This window comes from Myripristis murdjan, chromosome 10 (assembly GCF_902150065.1).
Source record: "Myripristis murdjan chromosome 10, fMyrMur1.1, whole genome shotgun sequence".
Classification (NCBI taxonomy): Eukaryota; Metazoa; Chordata; class Actinopteri; order Holocentriformes; family Holocentridae; genus Myripristis; species Myripristis murdjan.
Genome location: NC_043989.1, coordinates 32,136,341 through 32,157,217, shown reverse-complemented (window position 1 = coordinate 32,157,217; position 20,877 = coordinate 32,136,341).

The following is a 20,877-nucleotide window of genomic DNA, read 5'->3' as shown; positions in this document are numbered from 1 at the left end:
TAGTTTTCCTAAAAGCAGCAGCCCTGTTATGTTTTGATGACTCAAAATTGGGCAGATTGAAACGCTCTCTCCGCCTGAAAATAGTCCCTGTTGAAATATTTATTTTGCAAAGACAGCTGTCAGTTCTGTGGTTTGTGAGTATTGTTATTATTTTAACCACAAAAGCAGAGTATTATATGGCGGGTGTTTTTAACAAAAAATTTATTTTGAAAATGGAGGGATTTTGATTATGTTGTGAAATCTTACCCTGCATGATTTTCAGAATGGCTTGTTGTAATGTAAAATGTGGGGAAATTATAGTAAATGGGCCAAACGTTCAAAATCACTAACATGGTCCGGCTCTTTTCATTGCCATTGATCTCCAAATGACCACAGAGCCTTACTTGCACAGTGCAGCAGGCAGATAACAGATCCTCCAAATCAGTGCTGACACGGCTGTGGCTTCCCATGTCATCCTCAGGTTCCTTACATTTGTCCTCCAAGTCCAAACATCCTGACTCCTCTGTATTTGCGGAGAGCCTGTGATTAAATATTCATGTTGAGTTGCATAACAGCCGGATCCCACAGTCGCACAGCAGGGCCATTTATCCGGCCACGGCTGATCAGCCACTGCTGAGACAAGAGCCAAAATGACATCCTCTGAGTGGGACCCCCAAAGGGGATGTTGGGCGGGGTGGGTTGGAGGGGGCATGGTGTGGCAAGATTACCAAAAAGGCAGTGTGATGGCTCCATGAGAATTCTATGGAAACTTTGGAGTCATTTGCAAGTTAAAGACATTATTGCCTGATGGAGCCTAAAAACAGAGGCAGAGAATAGAACATTAGAACAGAGCAAATAACAATACAGCAGTATTTTTTATTTCCATCCGCCTAGGTGGCCTGGCTTCTGAGCCATCTTACTTTTTCCATTATGCTGCACCATCTCTACTTCAAGGGGTTCAATTTCTCTCAATTTCCAGTCCTTTCAGTGAGAGTCTCCGAGAGTCTCCCCTATTGAATTCCCTCCAAAAATGGCGTCTCCAGCCAGGCTGCTTGTCAGCTGTTTCTGTCTCACTGTGTCCATCAATGGCTGTGAGATTCAGCCGCGCAACACAAGCTCTACTGGCTCATAGCACTTGTGTTATCGCACATGGGCATTTTGCTCCTTCCCTTCAATTTATTCCAATTCAGATTTCATTTCAACAGTTCAGAAAAATGAATGAGAAAAAAAAAAAAAAACAAGACAAAACTCTGCAATGTGGAGCCATTATTGTTCCGCTGGGAGAGCCAATCATGGCATAGCAAACAACGCTCTTTCATCTGCGGCTTAAGACTCAGCTGTGAGACTGGCTGTGTTCTCTGAGCCACAATGAAAGTCACTGCAGACCACAGGTACTGGCTGCCTGTCAGAAAGCACTCACAGACACCATGCACAACATCATCACATCCACAAACACATCACCTAGGTGTGTGCATGCATGATCATATGCTGTGTGCTTTTATTTTCGTACAAGGGCTGTGCGGGCAAGTTAGTAGATTAAGGATAGAATGCAATCAATTTAACTGTCACACACACAATGTGGTGTTATTGCACTTAGCCTCTGAATCAGATGGGAATAATAGGCTTACAAGCTCTAAGCCCATGTCCAAATAGATTTAGGTCTATACCCCTAGGGGCATGGGGATCGCTTAACAAACAGCTCCCCCACCCCCCAATTCGAGACTACTTAAGCTCTTTCTGACAAAAATATCCAAATGAATGAAGAACTTTTTAAATGGAATCAGCTAACAATTTGGAAATGGTTTGATAACTCAACAGAGGAAGCACAAGAATAACACAAGGAGAAGAAGAAGAATAGAGTCTCCTGTGTGATTTGTCTGCTTGGCAGGAAATCTGCTTTTTAAGACTGCATCCCTCCCGTAAGGCCCTGTCTCCGGAGACTCGGCTGGTTCAAAGACTTGGAATATGTAATTAATATCCAGACAACACTCTCAGCACCCCAAACCATCTAACCGCTGGTTCACCTATTGTGAGAGCACCGCGTTTTCTGCTGGCTAAACATGGAACACAGAGAAGCTCACTTTGAACCTCGCAGAATGAGATGCCAATTTCTCACAGTCACTCTCATAGCCTCATACTCGTGTTATGCTGCTGTTGTTTGGTGTGGCTAAAATCATTTTTTTGGCATACTGTTTAGTGCATCAACATGATTAACTATGTAGACAACAGTATGCAGGCACTGTGCTCTTTGCTGGTCGATTGTAAGAATGCCAATACTTCAGTTTCATAGGGTTAGGGTTAACTAGGGACAGCCAGTTATGTTTCATAGTAATAATCTGTTGCTACAGCTGTATCCATTTGAAAAATGTGGAAAATTCCAGTACCTAAGACTGCACCACATTTAAAAATTATGCCTCAAGTCAGGTAAATTGGAATTCTAGATGTAACATGAATTGGCCCATTTGTGATGTTTCAAAATGGCTGCCATAGTTCAGAGTTTTCTGGAAAATGAGGAGAAATTAAATCTGATAATACCTCTGTGAGCCACAGCTATTTTTTTTTTTTTTTTAAACGATACAGTTATGTACCAAGCACACGAATGCACCTGGATTTTGTACGTCTAACTTTGCAAAACCATATTAGGAACTTCTGAACCATCCCTATTGTTTCTGAAAAATTTGCTGCAGTCATGTGATAAACCATATCATAGCCATAGCCATAAATGTAAAGTTACAGGATGAAAAAACAAAACAAAACATGATTTGTTTTTAGCTCAGTTTAAACAATATATTTACTGGCTTTGACATTCTCTAAAGCAAAAAAAAAAAAAAAAAAAAAAAAAAAAGTCAAAATTTAAGGCAAATGTGTTTGTGATGTATTAAAAAAATCTTTATATGGATTTTCATTCCCACAAATATTTCGATTTTTATGTAACGTAATGTAAAGCTGTTTCATGCTCATGGACACAGGCTTATACTGCTGTAGCTTGCTGGCCTGTTGGCTGCTTGCATTGTAGACAGTGTTACATGGCAGGTTACAACCACGGCAGACCTCTAAACGTCCTCTAAATGGCCATCGAGTGCTGCAATATCCTGAAACAAGTGGAGTGGAGGTATCATTAATGTCACTACGCAGATGATATCAAACTGTCTGTCATTGTCTAAATTCGCCATGTCACACCGCCTGTGTGTCCTTGGTCATTGTATAGTGTGTCCACTTGTTTGTTGTATTCATGTGCGGCCAGCTCCTTAGCACAGTTTGTCTTGTGCACATGTAGTTTGTTATCATATGTGGGGGTTAATAATGCATGGCTTGACAGTGTATATCGCTGTATAGGCACCCCACAGCACTGAGGCCATGTTCGGACACCCAGTAAAGAGTGGCATAAATCAGATATTTTCCCTTAATTGTGACGCACATCTGATTTTTGTATGCCAGTGTGACCATGTGGTCCTAAATCAGATACAGATCTGATTCCCGCTGATGTGATGGCTGTGTGAACGTTCAAATCAGTTGTTTTTTTTTTTCCAACACTGAGCATGCTCACTGTCAGTGCGTCATTATTCATTGTCAGCAGTCATGGAGAAATATGGAGGATAGCAGCTACAACAACAGGGAGACATGAGGTTGCAAATTTAATAGATATATGTGAAGAAGCTTCAACCCAAGCCCTTCTCTGCCTCCTTGCCCTCAGCCCGAACAGCTGATTTACTGCCACCACACCACCATTGCGGCAGCAAACTATTCAAGAAAAGAATGCCTGCACAACTGTTTCATTAATTGTGATGATGGACTGTCGTGCCAGTGACATTTTGTTGTTCAGCAGTATGCTCACTGTAAATGTGTGCATGCTGGGTCATGGCAGAGAGCTGTCCACCCTGATGTCAGATGTGGTCACATACAAAGATGGATGTAAGCAAGGCAAAAAGATCAAATCTTTCAGCTGCTGTGTGAACGTGGCCTGAATGTCAAGCTTGTTGCCTTCCTGACTGATTCATCCTTAATCTTACTGAGGTTTGTGCAGGTTATTGGTAAAATCCATGGAGCCGACTGTGGTTGTGACATATCATTTGGTCTATTTCCATTTGTAATTGCGCATTCTTCTTTCTGTTCTGCCCATCTGTCCCTGCAGTTTGGTCTTGGATATATCTTGTATCTCTATATAGCCTATAAGCTGTGTGAGGACCCACTACAGGCCTACGTCCCTTCTGCAATAAGCCATCAGCTCCACACCTGCATGCACGTATGTCACATGAGAAGATAAACATAACAGTTATGTAAGTACAAACTAAAACGTTTAATCCCTCGTAATGCTGCTGATGCATCACAGAAACAAAAAGGAAGAATAAACCCTCTTGAAATTACCTTTAAACTAAATTCAATTTTATTCAATTCAGTTTTATTTATTAATCCATTAGCCTTAATCCAGCCATTGTGAATTGTCTCACCCACATTTTTGAATAATGTGGCAATGCCTGGGGTCCGGAGCTGCCCTCATTCGGTTGCAATGTTACCCCATTGAGCTAATGGTTATGGTATTGATAAATTAAAAGCCAAACAATTAGCCGGTGTAAAAGTTGCATTTGTTGTGGCAATGCCTGATGACACAATTAGTTTGCCTAATATGATTGGGTTAATGCAGATCAGTGGTCTCGGCCCTCAGCAGGGACAAGCTCTGAGCTCTCTGATAGGGACATGGCCAGACCCCATTGAATTTGCAGTGTGATTCATGGTGTATATAAATATCTGTTCAACCTTTAAAATTCACAGTAAAGCTCTTTTGAAAACCAAATGTGCGTAGGAGCCCAAGCCTAACTTGAACCCTATTTATGCATAAGAATTTTTTTTTCCTATTAACCAGCCAATGCTTATGCTGCACTATTATCTTAATTAACTGTCATATGAACATGTGGAGTCACTCGACTCTTTTTGTTTATCACTTTCTAATGTTAAGTTCACCATTTTGTTCTTGACTCCTTTGCCACCTCAGCTCTGTGACTCATAGACGGTTTTAGCATGGGGGCTGAATTACTCAGCTGTCAGTGACTAATCTGTTGACTCTATTAACTGTGTTCAACAAATATGCCACTTAATGAAACGTCTAGAAAAATTGCAGACATACATCAGATTCAGAGACATCAGCGCTTATTTATTCTTCTTCCTTATTACTGACTTCTTGAGCATCTGTTGTATCAGAGTTGTCAGGTCTGCGCGTCAGTGAGGTCACAACTGAACTGAACAGAAAACTGTAATCTCTGCCTGTCGTGAACAAGAAGGCAGGGGATTTTGGCTTGTAATGATTTGACAGAAAGTAAAGACAAACAGCACACATCTTCAGTGGTGATGGGTGAGTATGCTGGGAAATTGGTAATTGGTATGTTGATTTCTTCTTTATGTCCATTATTTTTCATGTTGCTGACAATCAGGTTTGTGTTTGTGTGCTGCACAATTTTCTCTTCTTTTGTACATTGGCACGCTACTGCTAACACTTATCTAACAATTTCACAGTCTACTGTCTAGGGCCAGTATGTGTGTGCCGAGTGCCAAATGTCCCATGTGTTGAGTGTTGCAGGCATGTCATATTGTAGCACACAGATGACCAATAATAATCCACTGATTTACACATGGTACAAACACAATCTGCACAGCTCAGTCATCTGTCACCCTTTTATCAGGCAGTGGCTCTTTACTGTGATTGGAAGTGCTGCGGGTATGGCGCAGAAGTGTGTTTGATGCATTCTCATCAGAGCATAAATCTACTATTAGCAGGGCTGCAAGCAGGGTTCAATCAATATGGGCTTTCAAGGCTGTTCCTTTCTATTATTTTTACACTGAAGTCACCAAATGCCTCCTATATGTCTTTTTTGATTTTTCAAGGACATGTTCAATGATTTGTGTGGATGTTAAGTGTTGCTCACAGAGGGTAATCTTAGAATGATTAAAAACTGACAAAGTGACCAACCCAAATCCGACAGGCATTCTTTTTGTTGTTCCAAACTCAAATCAAACCTGAGATTTTGCTTGTCCTCCACCGCTGTCACTCTCTAATGAGAACCTTGTGAGAGTGGACCAGCCTAAGAAACAGTACCTAGACCATCAAAACTCAAAGAACCAAAGAAAGGCAGAGTAATGCACTTTTCTAGGGATAGTGGCTTGTTATGCATTCCATATAGAAAATGCACTATCCCATGACCCTGGTTAGGAAGAGGCTATGGAAGATGGGTGAATGGATGAGTATCTTGCAGAAATGCTGTTAAAAACACAAACACAAGAATCTAAAGCATTTACATAAGCTGAAAAAGTTCTTCTTTTACATGGTAAGAATGCCAGTTTTTGCACCAACTGTCCCAATTTACTGCTGTGAATTCCTCTGAGCAAAAAAAAAAAAAAAAAAAAAAAAAAAAAAAAAGCTTTCACATCACAGTGTCTTAGACATTCACCACACTACAAAAATGGTACCCAGAAATAAACTCCAAGTTGAGATGTGATAGGTGTCATTTCTTCTCATCCATAACATCTCTATTTCAGCCAGTCAACATTCAGACAAGTTAGACAAGTTAGAGAGTTCATGTCTCTCAAATTCCATACTTTCAAAGAGCGTCAGTTTGTTCAAACTAACTGCTCAAGCTGCAATAGACACCCACTGTCATCTTTTTCATTAAAAAAAAGCCAGACCCAATAATAAGCAACAGATATTGGCAATAAATTTATACAGTAATCCGACTATTGGCCCTTGACCCTTTGAAACCTGACTAAATTCAAATGACTCATTTCTTTCAAACACATGAAGTTATTAAAACTTGTAAAAAAAAAAAAAAAAGAAAGAAAGAAAAATGGAAATTTTCAAGAAAACTATTTATAACTATTAGAACTATATGTTCACCACAAAGTACTCAAAAAATTAAATAGTAAAGATAAAATAAAAGCCTGCTCACAGGCTCCTTGGTTTTTATTCAGCACAAGTTGTTCATATGAGCCCACGAAACCCTGTGACTGAGTCTCCCAGTGGCCCTGAGCTTTAATAATGTCCCCTCCATCTTTGACTGAGCACTAGTATTTGAAACGGGGCCCTCAAGTTACACAACACACTACAACTCATGAATGATTCCAGCAGTAACAGTAAGTACGGCTCGCTGCCGTTTTTTGTTGACATCAAAATACACTCAGTAAAGCTGCACAAGTTCATGCAGACAATGAAAATCATCAGTGAAAAGAGTTACATGTTTCCATGCCACAGTAAACCGCTTCATATGGGAGTGAGGCAGGCATTGTGAGCTGCTGTGAGCTACTTTGTTAGAATATTTAAAGTCTTTTTGTAAAAAGGCCATCTTGGCCTTTGAAGGACACAGTCATCCTTGGAGGACTGACCTTCCAGTTAGCTAATGGTCACTAACTGGGATGCTCTACTAAGGATTTCCCCTTCGGGATTTTGGGCGTTCCCCCCAGAATAGCCTCACAAGATAAAACAGTGGTTACACATCACTTGTTAAACTTTATTCCTTAACAAAGTGTGTTGATGTTTAAAAAATGGATGTAACTGAAACTGCAACTTTTCTGTTCTCTTTTCACATGATAAATTTACTTAACATTTGCTTTGGCTATTGAAACATTGGATGAAATTACAATAACAATTTTAATCTTTCCAAAAAAGCAGCTGTGCAAAATGTTTTTTGGGGATAAGGAAAATGGTAAAGGATGTATCACCCGTGTCTTCTAAACTCTGCTGAAAGATGGCTGCATATCTTGGTTGCATTTGGAGGACACTTTGGGACAACCTTGTTTAGTGATCGACATTAGTGGTCTTGAAATGGACAATCAGTCCTGTTGTTTGAACATTTGATTTGCACATTATATCGTAGAAGCCCTCATGTAGTGGTGGTATATGTTAACTTTAATTGCTTTGCTAAATTAGCTAAGAAGCAAACAAAGCCAAAAGTGAACCCCAAACACACAAAAATAATGGTTATAAAATGAAGATGTGGAAAAAACTGTGTGGTTCCATGAAGAACCATCATTGAACAACGACTGAAGAATCACTTTAATGGTTGGTTTCTCATTTGAAATTGACTTCACCAAGAAGTATTTTGAAAAGATTCTTTAGAGAACTTTGTGTTGATTAAAGTTCTAGGAAGAACCATTTCCCGTTGCTCAGAGAATTTTTTTGATGAGTCTTTGAAGCAAGTTTGGGTTTTTTTTGTTTAAAAAATTAGAATAACTTTTTTCTCTTCTCTCTTTTTTTGAAGTAACTATAGCTGATTCCTAGAAGAGCTGTTTTTATGGCTGTTTGAGGCACCTTTGAACCATTTAAGGAAATGACTCTTTAAAGAACAAAGGTTCTTTGTGGAACTGGAAAGGTTCCCCTATGGCATCAGTTCAGAAATAACCTTGCTACAAATTCACCTCATCATACTTGGTTCTCATATATTTAGCCATTACGGGCACATCTTGGACCGCCAGTGATTGAATCAGCCGTGTTTGCTCTGAGATTTGTCATGCAAGTGGAAGTCTCAATACATGGAGCCATTAATTCTTATTGTCCAGTGTCATCAGAATACACCGAAGTTTTTCTTCATGTCCCCATTTCACAGTGGGATTCCTCATAGAGGCCAAAATGTGTTGTCAGGGTGATCGATAACGGCAGCCGCCAAGCAAACCCCTTTTGTTTCCACATGGGGAAGCGCTCTAACTACCAATTTTAATATGTAAACGTCAGCATCGATGGATTTTTAATCCAGAGCTGCTGGGGTGGTGGATCAGAGCGAAGGGAGGCCCCGGCATCAATCATGTCAGAGAGTTGGAGGGAGAGCAGGCGTGACAAATAGCTGAAGTCCCAGCATCAGCTTTCAGGGTCTGAATCTCCCATTACAGGATGAAAGAAGTCAGTCATTTATATACTGTGGCCCAGCACTGATGGGACAGGCCCTCCAAAATTGTTCCTTCTGACTCTGTCTGTTATTATGGATGCTGTTGCATTTGTGGATTCTTCCGTCATTGTTACTGAATTACCTTTGCTGAATTGTGTCTCTAGTTGTTGAAGCTACCCATAAATACATAAATTTCTACTTTTCTACTTTAAAAGGACAATGATTGCATTTTCAGTGTAATATCTATACTTGAAGTTTCTGTCCCTCAAGCAAGCAGTCAGATTTTAGAACTCATTATTTTTCTTCCCTTTTATCCAGCCTTTAGTATCCTTTCCTTCCACTACGATATTAAAAATGAACTTTCTGAGACTTCACACTTTCCTCACACCAGTATTCCATCACCGTAATGAAGTCATCCACATTAGTTTTCCTATAAGCAGCAGCACGGTTGTGATTACTTAAAATTGAAAGAAGTGAAACAATTCCCCTGCCAACTGGAAATGTTTGCTTTAAACAGCTGATTATCAGTTCCATGGTTTATTAATGGCAAATGACTTTGTTAGCTGCAGAAGCAGACCATTATAACATGGGTGTTTCAACCAAAAATTCAAATTTGAATTTTGATTGAATTTTGTTTATATGTTGTGAAATCTTTAGCACTCCTGCATGAATTGCAATGTATGCAATGTAAAATGTGGCTAAAGTGTAGTAAATGGGTCAAACATTCAAAATCACTGTAATGGTCCTTTAAGATGTTGCTCTTGTTGCCACTGCAACATAATCTGAGAAAAAAACGTCTTTGCAAACAGTTCCTGTTGGTGTAACAAAGAAAATGTTGCTGACTATGATATGATATGAGAATGCAGCCATACTACACCCGTGCATGCTGTAACACAGCAGTTCTGAGTCACCCTGCGGTCACACTGTGAACAACAATCAACAAGTCACCAGATGTCCATTCATTTCCCATTGAGCTGAGCGAGCAGGGGAACAAACAAGCTTGTCGACTGAGATAAGTTGGCCACGGGTCAACTTTCCCCTGTCATCAGCTGCACCAATCAGATTTCCATGCTTCCATGTTGCCCTACCGATGTGATCTTGTTTCGAGAACATTAGTTCTGCCTGGCAAGCGCAACATGGATGAGAACGTGATTACAGCCATTCAAAGCTTCCCAGTTCTCTACAGCTGTTGTTTCAAAGTCTATCACGATAAGAGTCTCAAAAAATGATATTTGGAGAACAGTATCATTCATTTTTGCAGGTGATTCTAAGCACTGAAGTCATTCTATTGAGTTTTAGTTCAGTGTATTTTGAATAGCTCTAAGGCTGGGCGATGAGGTGAAACCAAACCTCTCCCTATCCCTGCTAAATGACTGGCTGTTGTTGTGTGCCATTTGTGTGCCTGCTGTCTATTCTTGCCACATATTTGGTCATTTGTGCATCAAGCACAGGAGATAAACATGTTAAAATATGACATTTTATTGAACATTTTTATGTCTATGTTGATTAAGCATGTTTTGTGATAATTGCTGCTTAATTTCCCATCCTTAATTAATGCAAGTTAGCACCAGGTAACTATCAAAACAATAGAAATTGATAGAAGGAAATTAAAAAAGTAAATTAAAACAAGACCACCACAAAGATGCAATCAGGGCCTATTGTACTGTCCACAATCAGCCATAATAGCGTGATTCTTAGGGCAGGCTCAAATATGAGCATGTCCATGCTGCTCTGACTGACTGACTGAGCTGTTGTGGCATAGTTAGGCTTGCATTTCCTTGTTGGTGAAACCAGAATTCAGGAAGCCAGGCAAATATTGCCAGTTGTAAGCTGAGGTGATTTTCAAGATACTCAAATTGAACGTCTTCCCAATGTCATATGAATGCAGCATCAGTCAAACACAGCCTCCAAACAAAACAGTGCAGAAAAGGAGTAATAACTGAGTCCTGCCAAGTGAAGCACGCACAGCTGTGCATTTCCGCCTTTATTTCCACACTAAACACCTGAACCTCTTCTTTATTTTGACTGGTGGAGAAAATCCTATATTACCTTTTTGAAGTGGAGATGTTTTTTTTTTTTTTTTTTTTTCATTTCTGAAAAGCTTAGAAATTAGAATGAGATGATGAATGGAGAGCAGATTTTTTCCCTCTCATTCATCATTTCTCTGACTCAGTTCCAACCCCACCTTAACTATTGTTCGATACAGCATGTTGTGAGGTATGATTTTCAAAGCTGCATCACCTTCTGCTGCTCAAACAATCCCATTCAGCTTGAAATACCATCAACTATCTCCCTGACAGACATCCAAACCTATAATACACCGCCGGGGATTTTACATTGTTCTTTGTCTGTGTTTGAATCAAAGCATACAGAAGGTATTATAAACAGTATAGCATTTGTGGGAATGTACATATTTAAAGCAGCAAGATTGTTGTTTACAATGCTGTGTTGTTTCCACACAACACTTCTCAGAGATCACCAGCCAGTCAAACAGTGTGACCTGTACATGCTTCTTATTTTTCCAAACAAATTCAACGTGTAATGCATCTGCTCCAGTAATGAGTGTGATGGAATGCTGCATACACTGTAATGCAAGGCACCAATTCCTGTTTTGCTTTGTGCTTATAAAATCATCAAATCATCAAAAAGTCAACTTTAACCAACAAGGAACATTAAAACAATGCCACCCTTTAACACCTATAAATAATGCAAGCTATAGGTGCAATACAGGGAACAACTCAACAAATGAAAACAGAGGAATTTCTCTTTAAAGGGATAGTAAACCTATTTTGAAAAGCTAAAAATTCTGCATCATCAACACATCGTCAAAACCTGGTTTCTGTAACAATTTAATTTAATTTAATTCGATTTAATTCATGCGGGGCGCGGTTGAAATTCTAAGTTTTCAAAATGGGTGAATTGTCCCTTTAAGTATCTTTGGTCAAGCATGTGGAGTTTGATCATGGCTGTCTCCAGGCCTGATACAGGTTTCTCACTGACTTCATAGCAAGGACAACAACTTGTGATATACTGCTAAAAAAAAAAAAAAAACCTCCAGGGAGCCATACATGTCTCATTATCACATATCCACCACGTGGTTAACACTGGTGCGCACACACAGGCATGCGCCGACTTGTTTTTGTGTGCACACACACAAACTTAAATATGAATCTGACTAAATGCCCCCTTCTTGTTCCTTTTTCTCCGTGTGAAACAAAGCCGAGGGCATCTATCTCCCTGTCAAATGGAAGTTTATTTCTGCACGACGCTGGCAAAATGACTGCAGCAGGTTTCAGCTGGGTCAACTTATTGTCACTGAAAAGAAAATTAATGCACAAATGGCCGAGCAATTACCCATTTTTTTCCCCCTGTTTTTTTTTTTCAGCCTATGTCTCTCTCTCTCCTCCCTCCCTCTCTCCTTTCTCAAGACCGATCAACATATGGTGTCTTGCTTTGAGAATGAGGCCAAGTGTTCTGGCAACTAGAAAGAGGAGGCTCTGTGCACACATGCACATATAGCATACACACACACACACACACACATATGCACCCACTAACACAGATAGAGTACATGCACCCAAGGGCACACGCATAGAGACACACACAAAATCTCCCATCTTTGGTGCCTAGAAGTGTTGGTGAATGGAAGGGAGGAGACCTAAAGGACGAGAAAGCCGCTGTAACCTATTTGCAAGGTAAATGCAGCCTCGTTACGCGGGGAATCATAAAAAGCAACGCCTCCGCCGCACATCACATGAAAAGTCTCCATTGTTCTGCCGCTACATGAAGACACACTTTCTCTCTCTCTCCATTGTGGAAATAATAAAGTAGAGAGCCCTTGTTCTGCGAGCCTTTCATTTCAACAAAAGACAAACAGTGTCTGATTCACTGTCTTATTCATCTGAGCCTGTCTCCCGTTTGAGAGGAAGAGGGGGAGTGGAGCGAGCGAGCGAGAGAGAGAGAGAAAACCATCACCTGCTGAAATATGTGACGTGGCTTTGAACTAATCAGGTAGCGGGAATCTTTTGAATTCGGCGTGATTATCATGCGACGTGGTTTTCTGAGGGCGCATCGTGTCAGACAAATTCATACAGGAGATAGCGCCCGTGCTGCCTTGAAGAGGGATGAGAGAGATAAAGTGTTTCTTTATTATTTCGACATTATGTTTGGCTTGTACAGGTAATTATCTACATTACAGGCCTGTGTTTCCATCTGCCAGGCGGTAGCAGCGTAGTGGTGGCACAGGCATATTCCAGCAAATGAAAAAGCAAGACAAGGGATTAACAGTTTGTTTTCACTTGGATTTTTGGGATGTATGTGTTAAAGACAGAGAAGGAGAAAATGCAGGAGGAGAGAAGAAATGCACATGAGAGAGAAAGAGATAGAGAGAGAGAGACAGAGTCAGATGTTAAATGAGTAGAACATAGAAACCAAACTCATCCAAGGGTCACCAGTAGAGCCTTTGTTTTGTTTCAGCGCTCCATGTTAACACCTTTTGGAGCTTTCCAACGGAACGCAGAGCGAGGATAAATCTGACGTCCTACATGGAATGACAATTAAGTTGGAACTTCAAGTGGGAATTATGGAGAACATCTGAAAGCTCCGTTTGCCAAACTAATAAGGAATATAAGGAATAAATGCCAGAAGAGACATTTAAACAGTGAATTAAAAGGTTACTATATATATAGTGACCTTTTAATTCACTGTTTAAATGTCTCTTCTGGCATTTATTCCTTATATTATTAGCGCATATCAAATCAGATAATGTGTGATATGCATGTGTAAACAGAATAATTCAAAGAACTTGTAATTGACTTTTTTTCTTGTCTTTGTGTGTGTAATCAACTTGTGAATTTTTATAGTGATATCTGAAAGTAAAATTTGGAACCCCTTTCCCCTGTGTGTTAAAAACAGTGTTTTTTGGTAATATGTGGTCATAAATAGGTGATTTTCAAAACTTTCTACCAATGGGATTCCTTGGGACTTTTTTCCCCTCACTCAGGACAAACTGAGGATACAAAATCAGTTGAGTTTGCTTCTCTTGCAATTTGTCCTAGGTTTTTTCATCAAATGACTGGACTAAAATACATGCTCTACATACTGAGCCACGTTGGCACCCCCCCAAAGTATCCATTCATGATTTCACACAACTGATAAACTTTCTCTCTGATTGGACTTTCATTTGAAAACATGCTGCCGTCTCTTCAGTCTTTATTTTACAATGATATACATTCCTAGCAGTGTCTTTTTAATCTGATGAATTAATTTGATCACTAGCTGTAAGCAGCCAAACTAACATTAGCATCGAAGAGTAGAAACTCCTAGTTATCCTGTTCACAAATTGAAAGTTCAGCCTGATTTGGGGCCTGTTTCTTCCTCTAGGGGTCCTGAATGAGCGCAGCAAAGATTGAAGAGATGTGAAAAAAACAAACAAACAAAAAAAACTGATAAAATGATAAAAAGTGGCATGGGTTTGGGTCTGGCGTGGGCCTTTTCCTGCATGGCGTCCCCCTTCTCTACCCCGTCTGTCCTGTCTCTCTCCACTGTATCAGTTTACTGAACCAGAAATGGTAGAACACAAGCACATTGGTTTAGCTAGCAGGGCTGGTTAGTAAACATCAGCATGCTGTGTCCCTGTCAGGGACAAGGCTAGATGGAGTTAGACTAGATGAAAGGTCATGGGGGTCACCAAAATAAATTGCATTCTTCCTCTCGGGGTGCCATCTCAGGAATATAAATATTAAGTCATTTTCCTGAACGCAGCTGCCTTTTTATGAATCAAATCCACGATTAGAAAAGGTGATGCAAGTTGTTTTTAACTGTTCTTATCTCTAATAAGATCTCTAATTATCTGCAATAGTATTTTAGAACTTTTTTTTTTAACCATCTGTCAGTATACAACTTTGTAAAGCTTGGAGATGGCCTCAGATGAAAACCTTGTGTCACTGCAGAGAGATGATTCAGAGCACAGATCATTTTTTTTAAATTCCCACATCTGTGTTCAGCGGAGACGTGGGACAGCCAGTGTGGGATGATAGGTAAAAACGTTGACGTACATTATTTCATGACACATCAACAAAGATTATCATGAAGTGGTTTGATTCACATGGCTAAATCTGGCCTGTAGTCTTTGTACAGCAAAGACTAATATGCTACCCATATAAAGTAGTAAATAAATAAGCAAACTAATAATTTTATCAACTTTTGGCGCTGCTGCTTTGCCATCAAGCCAGCTAGCCACTGAAAGGCAGCCAGAGAGTGCTGCATGTCTCACTGACTATTCTGGTAACTATACCATCTGTTTTATTGTAGGCATAAGATCATGGGATGCTATTCAGCTGGGACAATCAGTGTGTGTTCATCAGGGCCATTGTAGCAGTCTGCAAAGTGTGTGTTTGTGTGTGCTGCAGCATTCTGAAAATAGCTGTGTATTTCTGTGCAGCAGGCCTGCACAATGCTCAGCGAGGTGGTGGTATTAGAGGCTGCTGTGTATTAAGTGCATGCATCAGCAGTGTAGGCTGCTGGCTGTTAAGTATCCACACACTGGTTGTGGTGGTCTGGTCTGGGTCAAAGTCCAGGGCTGTGTTTTTAGTCCCACTGCATCCTTGATCTCATACTCCATATCAAATCTGGTTATACAATGACAAAAACAGTATTGAGTAGGAGCTGAGAAAAATAAGCCGCCCTTGGCTTTGAGCACCTCTCTCAAAACCCATTGGACAAACTCTAAAATGTATGCTGCTGAAGCTAAAATCAAGACTGTTTTTCTCCGATCCAAAAGCTACCATTACCACATTTTAAAATCCATAACTACATATATTCTTATACCAGGGGTTAAGTATCATGAGATTATCATGATACTTAACTTACAGTATGATAGCATTGCCAATATATTGCAATTCATTACCTTTTTTCCACTGCAGATTCTGTCCCCACAGGAAAATATGGTCAGCCTCTGTTTTCCATAGTAAGATAAAGTTTTCATTCTGTTCATCTCACTTCAGTCATTTATTACAGCAAGACTGACTGACCGACGGAAAAACCTGTCAGGAATCTTGCATCAATACAATATTGCCACAGAAAAAAACTTTGTCTCCCTCCCCCAACGCCACACCCACAGACACACACACATACACACACACGCAGAGAGTGCACACACCTGACGTGGTTACAGAGTCTCTCTCCACCTTCCTACACTCTTTTGTAGAATGTAATTCATTTACCGAAAGAGACACACAATGCACAGTGAACAGAGTTAAAGATGATTTTGACTAATAGCTTTTTTTTATTTTTAATTTTACAAATTTTCTATAGATATTATAATAATATTATTACTGTGAACTGTTAGTGAAAATATGATATAGTGAGAGCTTTCACTATTGGCTTTCACCAAATTTTTTCCTGGACAGTTTTTTTTCCTGATGATGGTTCATTCCGTCACCATCCAAGGAAAGAGCCAACTTTGAATGTTGTGTTTACAAACTGCAACTGAAAATTCCTGTGTAATTGTATTTATATGAATTTTTGTTCAAAATAGTGTTAAGTTGATATGTTTTCTTTATTATCAAGTTGATATATTAATTTTAAAAAATTAGATTATTAAAAATTTATATTTGTGGAAATGTGACCTTCAAAGGAGGCGCCCCCTGGTTATGCCTGTTGCACAGGTGACACTCATTTTGAGAGGTTGTCACTGGGGGAGATAAACATCCATCAGTGAAGTGCTTTAGAAAGGGATCTGAAAAGGACTCCAGCTGTAGATATATGGATGGATGGATGGATAGTTAAATAGATGGTTAGACGGATAGATAGATCACTTTTGCTAATGGGCAAACAAACTGTTTGAATCCAGAGCCACAGGCCTGACACAGTTCTGATGATTCTAATGTCTTCAGAGTTGAAAAGTCAATATGTTCTTATTCTGGTTGCATCCGTGCTTATCTTTCTATCACTGGTGAAATTGCTGTGAAAAATGCATGCTGGAATTTCATGCCACATTCACTTGCACTCAGGAATTGGACTGTCAGTCTTGTATATTTCCAATCAGTGACAATTTTTTTTTTTTTTCTATTAGATTGCCCAAACTGGGGTGGCAGCCGGGCTGGCAAGGCCTATTTTTAGGGTGGCAGCTGCCAGCCCATGCCACCATGGTAGATCCACCCCTGGGTAGCAGGCAGGCTTTAAAGGTATAAAAAAAAATAAGAATAAGCATGGGTTTCCTTTTTGATTCAACTCAGAAATAATAAGACAATTCACTCAATACTTTATCTTACATACAACGACTTTTCTCTTTGAAGTAGACTAATTTACATCAGACACACTTCAACATTGAAGCACCCGGGGCTTCCAGAGGGTTGATGTTGGGTGGTTAGGGAGTGAATGGAGGCAGCAAAAGGTCCTCCCAAACACAGCAACACAAATGCGCGTGTGTGTGTGAGCGTGACACACGTATAAGGGTTACACTGGCATGCCAAGTCTGAAGGTCAAGAGGTCAGTTTCCTTAAGTGTCGGCAGATGGCTGGTGGTTTACGTTTAATTAATGTCAAGAACAGAGAGAGAGAGCGAGGGAGATGGAGAGAGGAGGAGATGTATAGAGAGAGAGAGAGAGCTGGCGTGGTAGCTCAGTGATCGATCTGCAACCGGCAGAACATTTACAAAGCAGACTATCATCTCCCAATCTGCCTGACATGCATATTAAGTCTGGAGAAGCTTATCCAGCCTGTCTGCCACATCTTCTCCACACGCAACCACCCAAGCAGCCAACAATACACTCACACAGGAACACATTTATATGCTAATAGACCACCTCTACTAATGCACCATTCCTGTTTGTGCGAGTGTGTGTCTGCAGTCACACTAAACTAGGAATGTGTGTTTGGCTGCCAGACTGTCGAGGTGCGGATGTGCGTTTATGTGCGTAAGAGACAGAGATAGTGTGTGTGTGTGTGTGTGTGTGTGTGTATGTGAATTTCCAATGTCAAGCACACCAATAAACAGTGGGAGGCCGCCATTACAATCAGGACCTGCATTTAACACCCAGGACAATATTTCAGCTGCAATAAAAAGCCATGGCGTGGCAGATAACTCAGCAGGAATATTACAATACAATCATATTCCCACGCTAAAGGAAAAGCGAGTGCGAGTCAGCCTATTATCACTGTGGTATACAGCTTGTCAGAGCAGCCTCTCGCACGCTTGGAAAGAAGATTACAGCACTTTCCAAAATGTGATTGTTTACAGATTACTGATTAACCTGCTTTTTGAAAGTGTGGCATTTTCATAGAAATACAATATGCAATATGTTTTGTTACTCATATCGCAGCATTTGATAGAACCCAAGAGTGAATCACCGGCTGATGGCTCATGAAAGCTTTTATATTTGCCGTTCTGATTATGTCCATTCATCAAATTAAAAGAATACACTGCTAAAAATCTATGCCGTTGTAAAATAATGACCACAGAGAACACTAGACTGAGGTTGAATGTATTTTCAACAAGTCAGATGAACCCTGGTCAATGAGCTTTTCCAAATGAGCTGTGAAGGATACATTTTTTTACTATGCACTGGTGACACTCCTGGTTAAGAAGATAGACCTTTCTACGAGCTATGAAATCTGGAGACATTTAGAAAAAAAAACTGGAAATCTTCTGAAACTGTCATAATTTTACAACCATGGATTTCACATCAGCTTATAATTCTGTCTTCTTTATGAATACTGAACAATGACAGTATACAGTCCAGTTACTGGTAATTATTTTGAATCAAATGTAGTGATTAACTGCCATATACTCTACTCTGTTTTGCAAGTGCTCAGCACTGCCTCCAGTGGCCAGAAGACTGTAATGCACTCTGTTTTCCTGTCACAGCAGGCAGTCGACATGCTTCAGCTTTCTCTCTCTATGGTTTCACTACTTTTGAGTTACGTCTATTAGAAATACAGCTTGTTTTTAGCTTGATGGCCATTTATTTTACCTGATTGGATTTAAATGCATCACAGAATTTTCAAAAGCTTATTTTCAAAGGCTTGGACGACCATGTAGTGCATCAGCAGAAGTTGGAACGTAAAAGTCACACAGACAGACCTGGGTTAAGAGTTGGTTTGCATTTTCATGACAACAGCAATATGCACTGATGAAAACAAGTACATGCCACTTCTCTGTTTTGACTCACCCAAACGTCAGTAGTTTTATTTTTCATCTGTAATCGGATTATTCTTGTCAGTGTAATAGATGGATAGATCATCATTAAATTACTGTAACCCAGATGTATGGAATCCATTACTCCCTAAAGCTCGGAGAAGGAATGAAAGAAAAGCATCGGCGATAGAAAAAGTTGGGAGGCTGCTCCGGTCCAGTAGAAGCGTGCATCGGGCATATGGGCTGTTGTGCACCACACTGGGACCATTTGATAGTAAATTATCTTTGAATGAGGGAGCAAAGATAAGGCTGAAATATGGAGAGGCAGGCAAGATGGGCCAACAGAGGGATAAATGGACAGATAGAAAAACGAAGGAATGAGAGGCAGAGGGAGAGAAATAGAGAACCCCCCCCCTCTCTCTCTGTCTTCCTGTTTTCATCAATCTCTATCTGTCCATCTCTCCATCTGTCTCTCCCTCTATTTATATCACATCCCTCCATTAGTCTCCTCCCCCTCCCACCATCCCCCATTCTTCGCTTAGATGCTTACACATATAAGTGTGTGTATGTGCGCGCCAGTAAACAACAAGAGATGACAGCAGGGATGCAAGGTGGGATGGAAAAATCGCCAAAGGAAATATTGGGAATCTGTAGATGAATGATGAGCTGGACAGAAAGTTTGAAGAGCTTCTGGCCATACATATCCAAACTCTCTTTGACCAAGACACTTAAAGCCGCAGGAACCCAACGCCTGATTTTCTACCAGTGTTCTTGTTACCATGTGGGATTTATTAAAGAAAGTGTGGAAGTTTGAAATAGAAGCAGTTTATTTACATGGAGTAAAGCCTTGTCATGTAATGGGACGATATTTTTACCCCTTAGAGGGGCAGTGAAGCACCGATCCATGATCAGCAACAAGAGCAGGTCTGTGGCGGCTGAATTTTGAAATTGAGGATTTTACAAAGAGGAAATATACATATATACACTGCAAAAAGTCAAAATCTTACCAAGAGTATTTGTCTTATTTCAAGTAAAAATGTGTTATTTCTAGTCAAAATATCTCATTACACTTAAAATAAGACATGATCACCTAAGAAATAACTTGTCTTTAGACAGTTTTCACTTGTTTCAAGTGAAAATTTACTTGAAACAAGTAAAAATTTGCTAGAAACAAGAAACATATTCTGCCAATGGAACAAGCAAATTTTTCCTTGTGACACAAGTGAACAAGTAAAAATTTGCTTGTTCCATCGGCAGAATTTGTTTCTTGTTTCAAGCTAATTTTCACTTGAAACAGGTGAAAATGGTCTAAAGACAAGTTATTTCTGATCTGATCATGTCTTATTTTAAGTGTAATGAGATATTTTGACTAGAAATAAGACATTTTGACTTGAAATAAGACAAATAATCTTGGTAAGATTTGACTTTTTGCAGTGTAATCTTGACTAGTGTCAGGGGAATATTTAAACCCAGGCGCAACTGTGAGTTACATTAAAATACCTTTATTAGGACAGCAAAGATGTATTTAAAAAAAAAAAAAAATTAAAAAAAATAACTCAGGCTGTACATGTCTTGGTTAGTATATTCCTCCATTTTCTTGAGGTCTCTTTCCATTTCTTTCTTTTTCTTCCTCTTCTTCTTTTGCATCTCTGATAGAAAGCGGCTGGTAGGGTAACCAGAACATATGCTGTGCTGCTCTACTTTCAAAGGGCAGTGGTAAGGTTACATCTGCCCCCTCCTGCTCAATACATGACCAAACATGAAGTGCTCAGTGTTCCAGTGGAAGACTGAAGCATACCGAAGCCGCTGAGACATTCCCGCCCAGCATAAATACAGCATCGTCCTTGTGCAACAGAGAAAAATTCCATATATGTTGCATCAAATTAGAAAAGATGAG